Source organism: Equus asinus, chromosome 7 (assembly GCF_041296235.1).
Source record: "Equus asinus isolate D_3611 breed Donkey chromosome 7, EquAss-T2T_v2, whole genome shotgun sequence".
Taxonomy (NCBI): domain Eukaryota; kingdom Metazoa; phylum Chordata; class Mammalia; order Perissodactyla; family Equidae; genus Equus; species Equus asinus.
The window spans coordinates 69,355,951-69,365,203 of NC_091796.1; the positions used below are offsets into that span (position 1 = coordinate 69,355,951).

Below are 9,253 nucleotides of genomic sequence, written 5' to 3' on the forward strand. Positions count from 1 at the left end.
TGGCGGGAATGGACAACAGGAGATGGTGAATGAACTTTGGAGACAAAGTGCAAACACCTATAGCATATTTTTATTTTCACTCTTAATAAGCTGTAAGGTTAAGCTACATTCATTTAAGGAGGCTCAAATGTGCACCACTGCATTGCTTATAGTAGCAAAATAAACAAAAACGCTGGTTAAAGAAGTCATATTCTCTGGGATGGACTGTTTTGCTCTTGGTAAAAGAATAAAGGAGATTGAACGTGCTGAGATGGAAAGACCTCCAAGATATAATATTAAGTAAAAAAGTAAGATACAGAATATATATATGCAGATAAATGCCTTTTTTTCTTTGAAGGATATGCAAGAAAACGCCAAAGGTGAGTTCTTCAGCGATTGATATTGCGGGATGGAGAACAGACTTTTATTTCTTATTTTATACCTTCCTGTACTATTTGAACTTTCAAATCATCTGTCTATATTCCTTTTGTTGTTGTTTGTAAATACCAGCAATGGTGATCTGGGTGTTAGGATCGTGAATCGTTCTTGTTTTCTTTTTTGTACTTTGCAATTTTTTAACCCAATAAATATTACTTTTAGGAAGAAATTATATAAGGAGCACAATAAGACAAACATCTCTAAACAGAACTATTTTCTTCCCTTCTCACTTTTAAAGTGTGATTCTCTCTCCTTCGGCACTTATTTTCTATTTTCCATTATTTTTACACAGCTAGTAAATGCAGTTTCAAGACTTAAATGCAGGACTTTTTGACTCTAAAATCTGGGCTATATTTTTTGTTTTGTTTTGTTTGTTTTTTTGTGTGAGGCAGATTGGCCCTGAGCTAACATCTGTGTCAATCTTCCTGTGTTTTATGTGAGATGGCACCACAGTGTGGCTTGATGAGTGGTGCTAGGTCTGCGTCCAGGCTCTGAACCCTTGAACCCTGAGCCGCTGAAGCGGAGCATCCGAACTCAACGGCTAGGCCACAGGGCCAGCCCCTGGGCTATATTTTTTATCAACTCCAAGTGAAATCCAATGGAATGTCTAAGTTCAAGCCTAACTTGCCTTGCAAATTGCTCCCTGGTCTTCTCACTCACCCAGGGGAATTCATTTACGGAAGGGAATATTTGCACTCATAAAGTTCATTTATTTTATACAGTTTTTTAAATTTGTCTCATTTGTCTTTTCTTCAGAACTAAATTATAATCTATTTGTGAGTAGAAATTACTTCTTCCTTTTCTTTAAAGAGTAAATTGCTCTTCATCTGGAAATTTGCAGAGTAAACACTCAAATTTATGCTGAAAAAATGAAATAAGTTGCGTGCACAACAATGTGAGCAGTTAGTGTCCTAAGGTGCCAATTATATGATTACACGCAGTTTGCGTCTCTGAAGGGCTGCTGCGACCCTTGTGGAGAAGGTAGGATCAAGGAGCAGCGTCCACTGTGGGCCTGCCCTGGGTTGCGCCTGTTGTCCTCATGTAATGCAGTCCTCCTTTTCACTCTCCAGGGGTCCTGGTTTAGACAATAAATTAAAGGATCAGCCTGACTCTGAGTGGGTCAGTATATGTGCAGTGTGTTTGTCATCCTGTGCTGTTTTCCTTCTTATAAATGTTGTAAGAATTCAAGGGACAGGGTCACCTTCCAGGGAGAAGAGCCTACACAGTAGATATGAGCCATCTGGACTCCAGCAGCGCAGCAGAGATGAGAGCAAAGTCTAGAAGAGTAGAACTGGGCGGGCACCTGAATGACTACACTCATCTATCTACAGATACGATGGATCTTGGGCAAAAAGCTGTTCAAATAAGTGACCTTCCCTGAAGATGAGATTAGGAGTCCTCCCGAACTGGCCAGGATCTGAATCTACTGATTCCAGTCTTTGGTGACTTCAGCTGGAGAGGTCTGCAGAGAAAAGTTGCAGAAATAGAGCATTTATTCTCTAGGGTTTGTGTTGCTAGAGAGATTCAGAACATAGAAGCTTCTAGAACATCAGCAGATACCATATGACTCGGTCATTAAGACTAAGGAGTTCACTGATTATTTGCATTTAAATATTACACAAAGAGAACAAGCAAGCAGTGATTCTCTCATACTAAATCTCTTCCATAAATACGAGGAGAGGAGGTCAGTGGCTGTCTGCAAGGCTGGTTAGCAGTGAACATGCAAACCGCTCGTGAGTTTCCTTAGAGTTGATAACAAATAGTGTAGTGATGAAGGGCTTTGCATCTGGGGAGATGGACCTGGGTTTGAGTCTCAGATCTGCTGCTTACCAGCTGTGTGACGCTAGACAAATAACCCGACCTCAAAGCCTCAGGATCCTCACCCGGGAAGTGGGGAAAGTGAGAATGGGGACCACATAGGGCCGCCGTGAAGCCTCAGTGAGATGACAGAGAGCCTGGCACACTGCGAGGGCTCAGGGGAAGCCCTGTCACTTAGGTTAAAGACAATAGCTCCCGCTCTGCGTCTTCGTGGACAAGGGTAGTGTCTTCTCTCCATGGGACTTGCCCAGACCCGCTGTGCCCTCCCCTGCATGTGATGTGAAGGTTCCTTAGACCTGGCAGCTTCTGTCATGATCTGAGGCTCTGGTGGGTCGCAGAATCAGCAATGCCAAACAGCTGGGAGGTGTCGGGGTGAGATGCCTGTGAAGCTGGGAATTGGCCTCAGGGAGAATTGTTTTGGCGATAAAGAGGTTGCTATTTGGGTTTTCTCACAGCAACGATTCACTGATGGCACAGAAAGAGCGTTTTTTGTCCACTCCCATTGCAGACACATTCCAGCTGTTTTCTGCTGAACGGCCTTCGTTCCCCACCCTTAGATAGCCCAAGTATTTCTCTTAGGTATATCTTTTCTCTTTAAAAAGGAGAAGAAAAAATAAGAAAGGGAAAGGTGTTTTTAGTCTAGGTACTTCTCAAAGAGGACAGGAGACAGAACTCACCACTTATTCCTGCTACATTTCCCTCCTTTTCCCTCCCCGTACACAGAGCTCTGGGAGACATATGGCCAAAGCACCCCGCCAGCCAGGGATTCATCCCACAGCCGGTTTTCCTTGTGGCAGCTCATAAAATGCTGCATGATATTTCATTCACATCAGAATGTGCGAGTGTGAGAAAATACTGAAACGAGGACAAGAAAATCAGGAACGAGGCGCTTGTCCCCGGATGAGTCCCCCGCGGAGCCCGGTAAGCAGAGCCTTTGCTGGGAGAACTGTGGGGACTGGTGACCCACAGGTGAGCAGCACGGAGCGCGCAGGTGAGCGGCACGGAGCGCACAGGTGAGCGGCACGGAGCGCGCAGGTGGGGGCGAGGCGGAGTTTCCTTGGCTGCTGCCGCTTTCAGAACCTAATCTTCCCCATTATCCGATAAGCTAGAGACTGCATGTTGCATATATTGTTTCTTTAGCTTTAAGAAGACAGGAAATGATCAAGAAAACTGTGATCTCAGTGTGCCCTCAGATTCATCTCCCACCTGGCTCTGCTCTCCCTGGCGTTGAGGCTGACCCCCTTCCCCCCCAACCCCGCAGGCTGTGATTCCCAGCTTCCCGCTCAGCTGGCTCCTGGCTGCGGCAAGGAGCGACACTGCTGAGGGGTTGGGAGTGCAGGGGGAAGGGAGCACACAAGACAGCTCTCTGCTTTGAGTGGCTTCTCCAGCATGGCTGCATCTGCTCTGGGCCCGGCTGCCTCTGGTCAGGCCCGCTGTGAGCCAGCTGCTGCGCGCTGACGCTGGCTCTGGGCTCTGGGACGCCACTCCCTCCCCTCTGCTCTCTCTGCTGGTGTCAATCACTGGGTTGCCTCACCGTCTCCTGTTTGGCTTCCAGCTCTTCTGTCACCTTTGTAACTAATTCCCTCATTGATTTTCCTTTACTTAAAAAAAAAAAAATAGAGTGGTTTCCTTTTTGGACCCTGACTGTGACCAGAAGGCAGTTGGGCGGAAATCAAGTTTATTTCAATACTTTCCAAACAATAAATGCAGTGAGCGTTTGTTTGTAGATTACGTGAGAAACAAGTCAACTTACTGAAGGCAAACATTTGGAGGCCATGTATAATTAGACCTTTGTTGTTTGAACACTGTACAATCGTTTTAAAATTTGGACGTCAGGGAAAATGTATTAGATGTGTATTGGGAAAAGATGAAAAGGGCTCCAGCATTCCCTTTTACCCCATTTTTCAGGACCCGAGGGCACCGCCTGCCTCCTTCCTCCCCTCACTTGCTCTCTGTGGAGAAAAAGAGCAGGGACTGGTCAGATGTGGGCAAAGGGTTCTGGAACTGCTGGCCTTCTTTTGTTCCTTTGTCTCAAGGCCTGGGTGAGTGGAACAGATTTATTTGTGCTGGGAAAACTATATGTTACGGTAACCAGCTCCCTCTTTTCATTTCTTGGCTTCATCAAGCCATCAGCCTGTTGGAGTCCAAGGTTTTGGTAAAAATGCAAAAACATGCTTTCTATTATAATCTGCAATTTTTCAGAGGAGAACCCTCATAAGTGTTCAATACAGCTTTTATATACAGGATGCATAAAGTGCGCTAAATATACACGCAGTCTTGTGCTCTGCTGCTCTGAAAAGCAGGCTTTAAAAACTAGAATTTCAAAGCAGCCTGCTTGAGGACATTTAATTCCGCCTGGGACGTGGCTGGGTGAGACCTCGCGGCAACTCAGGCACTGTGTTGACTTTGTGCACCTTGAACCACAAGGCAGGAATTCACAGCAAACCAGCTTCTTAGTATAGCTCCAATAAAATCAGAAGCATCCAGGCCAGGTATGAAACAAGGCCTTCATTTATAGAAGAAAAGTGTTATATAGAGTGACATTTAACTGCTGAGGAAGCTGGTCCTCCTTCATTCGATAGCAACAGCCTGTAGGAATTTTCTGGGCTCTTTTACATGTCCCCAAACCTTCTCAATGAACAAAACTGACATATGAGTTGTGTTACTTACCTACATTTTTAACAAAAATGGGCTTTTCCCCCATTTTATCTGCCCCCCAAAACATAAAACGATGTATTTCAAATAATCATTTGTGGATTTAAAAAAACTTGTTTCTCACCCCGTATCTTAAGAGGCACAGGACACCATCCAGTTTGAGCAAGGGCTTTTGTGGTGATGCTGCTCCGAATTCTTCAGCTCGTAGGATGCTTGTGTGACAGGATGATTTGTCAAGACATTATTTTTCCTGTTTTCCCCTTTTCTCTAGTTTCAGGCAGAAAGGCAGTTTTCTGTATTCCCTTGCCCCAGGGGATGTTCCTGTCACTTGCCTGCAGCTCTTCTGCCGAGGTGATGGTGTCAGGGGAGGGGGCTGTGGGGTGGGGTGAGCGTGCACTCCTTCTAACGGGTGTATCTGCTCCTGCGCATCCTCCTCCAAAGGAAGGTGGGAGACAATGGTGATTCCCATGACACGCTTTCTAGAACTGAAATGCGCAGTGGTAGCTTATTGGACAAAGAAAGTAAGGTCAAGAGAACCTACGTAACTTGCTCAAGGTCACGCAGATAGAAAGTGATACACCTGGGATTTGAAACTTTATAATAAATAAAAAATAACTGTGAAATAACAGTGTTAGCTGTGATCATCACCATTATTATCTCTGCGTATTAACCCTGTGACCCTGAGTTCCATCCTTACAAGTCAGTTCCCCTCACATATTCCGTGAACATATTAACGCTCCCTGGGATGTGGAGAGCTGATATGTGCAGATCAGAAAATCATTCATATTTAGACGTCATCATTGCTTGAGGTCCTCCATCAATCCTATCCCATTTTCTTGTCCTTATTTCCCATACTCAAATAGTAGAAATAATACCATAACATTTCCTAAGCCACCATCTAAATCTGCCACTTTCTTCCTATCCTCTCTCCTTTACGCCCCAGCCCCCATTCTCCTGTGGCTTGCCTCTCCCCTCCCCCCACACATAATTCTTAATGGGATGGTTGGACGTAGACAGAGTCCCCTGTTACACTACTTCTATCATCAACAATCCTGAATTCTTATTGTTATTTTCAGGGTGAATTTTTTTAAATATGTTTATTTATTACAGCTTAATTGAGATATGATTCACATGCCATAAAATCCATCCTTTTAAAGTATACAGTTCAGAGGATTTTAGTATATTTAGAGTCATGCAATCATAAGAAGTATCTCATTTAAAAATATTTTATCATCCCAAAAGAAACCCTTTCAGGGCCAGCCCTGATGGCCTGGTGGTTAAGTTTGGCATGCTCCACTTCAGCAAACTGGGTTCGGTTCCTGTGAGCAAACCTACACCACTCATCTGTCAGGGGCCATGTTGTGACAGTGGCTTACATACAAAAAGAGGAAGACTGGCAAGAGAAGATAGCTCAGAGCAAATCTTCCTCAGCAAAGAAAAGGGAAAGAAAGAAAAAGACATCCCTTACCATCCTACACCTTATAAAATATGGAAAATATCTGAGAAAATAATGAATACAATTGCACTTGGATATCAGGTAATCTAATCTACAGAACAAATGCTTTCTAAAACCAAGCAGTACCATTGTTTGTTTATTTAGTAAAACAACCTAGAATAGAAAGCTCAGGTTCATGTCCTATGTCCCAGCAATTATATCCCCAGTTATATGTGAAGTAGAAATGCTAGACTACGGGAACCAGAAGATACACATAAGAAAGTTCATTGCAGCATTATTGATAATAGCCTCAAACTGAAAATGACCAAGTGCTCACAACAATAGAATGGATAAATACATTGTAGTATAGTCATACAATTGAGTGCAACATAGTGTTAAAAATTAAAATAAAAAGACTACAGCCACATGCACCAGTATGTACAAATTTCACAAAAATAGTATTAGACTGAAGAATAGAAGATACATACTGTATCATTCCTTTGATATGAAGTCCCCAAACAGGCAAACAGAAACCATAGTGCATTTACTTACATGTGGTATATACCAGAGTACAGTGTAAAGAACAGCAAGGGGATGATTACTCTGCATGTCAGTACGCTGGTTACCTTTGGGGAGGAGTGAGCTGGTTGTGTTTGGGATGCTTCTCGGTGTTATCCTGTTTCTTTGTCTGGGTCATGGCTATGTAGGTATGTGCATCATGCTATTTTATTAAGCTGTGTGTTTAAATTTTATGGACTTTGTGTATTTAAACATTTTTTTAAAGTAAATAATAATAATGAAGGTAGCATGGGAATTCTAGCTGGTTAGCCTATGCAACTGATAAATGCGCCGACACTTAGCCTGATGATAACAACCTGGATGTCAGGTGGAGTGAGGAGAAGGCATCAAGGAGTCTCACAGGCCAGCCTCACAAAGCCAAATCCACCAAGAAACGGGGAAGCTGCCTCTCAGGCCAGTTTCCAGCTGTGCTCCTGAAGCCTGAGGCGCTCTGTGGAAGCACCTGTGGATTGATTGCCTTCGCCAAGAAAGGGATGGCAGGGTTTCCAGAGTCCAGCCTCGTCTTGAAAGCAGCTCTGCTTGTATCTGTTTGATAGTCTTTGCTGCACGATTTCCCTTAAAGCAAGAGTTCTAGTCTTGAAACCCACTGCTGTAGTGTCTATCAACGTTTTAAATGTGCATGTTCTTCTGAGGAATTCTATTTTGAGGAATCTATTATACAGAAATATTGTTAAATACACAAAGATATATATGTGAGGGTTTCTCTGTGATATTTTTGGTAATAGTAAAAAAAAAAGGAAACCACCACAGTGTTAATTAATTAAATATCACACTATATGTGGAGGTCTGTGTATAGAGGACTAAGTCATTACAATAGAGTGCAGCACATCTGGATTAGTTCTTTTAACCATCCAGTAGCCAGTGACTCCTCTTTATCATGAATATTTTTTAATGCCTCCTCGACTTTGTAAAATGAGATTCATTGATAATATAACCTTCTGATACAATTATATTTTTAGAAAACAATGTAATGTTTTACCTAAAATATGAGGTAGAAATGAAAGAAAAGCAACGTGTACATTAATATCTATGATGATTGATATGCATCAACTTGACTGGGCCACGGGGTGCCCAGATGTTTGGTCAAATGTCATTCTGGGTGTGTCCGTGAGGGTGTTTTTGGGTGAGATTCACACTTAAATCAGTAGACTGAGCAAAGCAGATTGCTCTCCCTAATGTGGGTGGGCCTCATCCAATCAGTTGAAGGTCTGAATAGAACACATAGGCTGATTCTCACCTTAGTGAGAAACACTTCCTCCTGCCTGACTGCCTTCAAACTGGGACATTGGTTTTTTTCCTGCCTTTGGACTTGAACTGAAACATCAGCTCTTCCTGGTTGCCAAGACTGCTGGCCTTCAGACTGAACCTGTTCCGTCGGCTCTTCTGAGTCTCCTGCTTGCTGACTCACCCTGCAGATCTTGGGACTTATCTGCCTCCATAATCGTGTGAGGCAGTTCCTTACAATAAATCTCTTCATGTTAATCGAGAGAACTCTGATTAATACAATGTATACTTCATTATGTAAATGTTCCGTCACAGTGAGAGCAACAGGTGAGATAATACTGTCAGATGCTTTGAGGCAGCATCTGCGAGTGCAGACCAACACAGTCGCGTCGTACAATTCCCAACAAAAGAAGCTACGTGCTTCCCTCACTTTACAGTCACTGTATTTCCTGAAATTTAGGAAAGGTACATGTATTAAAAGTGTGCAAAATACTTTGTGTTCACTTGTGTAATAACAGAAAGTCCTTGCCTCAAATGGTTAGAAATGGGTTTTCACCTACAGAAATGTCTGGTGAGATACTGAAAAGTCATACAGAAGGCTGAACGATTTCTCATAGTGTGGGACTGGTATGAATGTTGCCCACTCCAAGCTCATAACATCTTTCAGTCATTTGAAACCCAACCAACCTTCATGTATTTCCATATTGGGCAGGACAGCCTCCATTGAGAACCACTGATCCTTATGGAAAATCTCCAAGATAATGATAGTGTGTGTGTGTGTGTGTAGATAATTATGTACTGTATTAGTTTCTTAGGGCTGCCATAATGAATAACCACAAACTCAGTGGCTCAAAACAATGGAAATTTATTCTTTCACTGTTCTGGAGGCCAGAAGTCCAAAATCAAGGTGTCCTCAGTGGTTCCCGCTGGAGGCTCTGAGGGAGAAGCTATTCCATGCCTCTCTTCAGGTGCTGGTGGCTGCAAATAATCCTGAGGTGCTTGGCTTGTAGAGGCACCCCTCCAGTTTCTGCCCTCATCTTCACACGGCTTTCCCTCTGAGTGTCTGCGGCTCCTTTTCTGTCTCTTAGAAGGGCACTTATTATTGGATTTAGGGCCCTCCCTGTT

The 9,253-nt window shown here is 43.3% G+C and overlaps 1 long non-coding RNA gene across 1 annotated transcript; it reads left to right on the forward strand.

Annotated features, from left to right (window-relative positions):
* The first annotated feature begins 2,123 nt into the window (after window positions 1-2,123).
* On the forward strand, window positions 2,124-8,620 carry LOC139045694 (uncharacterized). Its single transcript, XR_011504613.1, has 2 exons — window positions 2,124-3,248; window positions 4,144-8,620. It is a non-coding gene; the product is annotated as an uncharacterized lncRNA (long non-coding RNA).
* The last annotated feature ends 633 nt before the right edge of the window (window positions 8,621-9,253 follow it).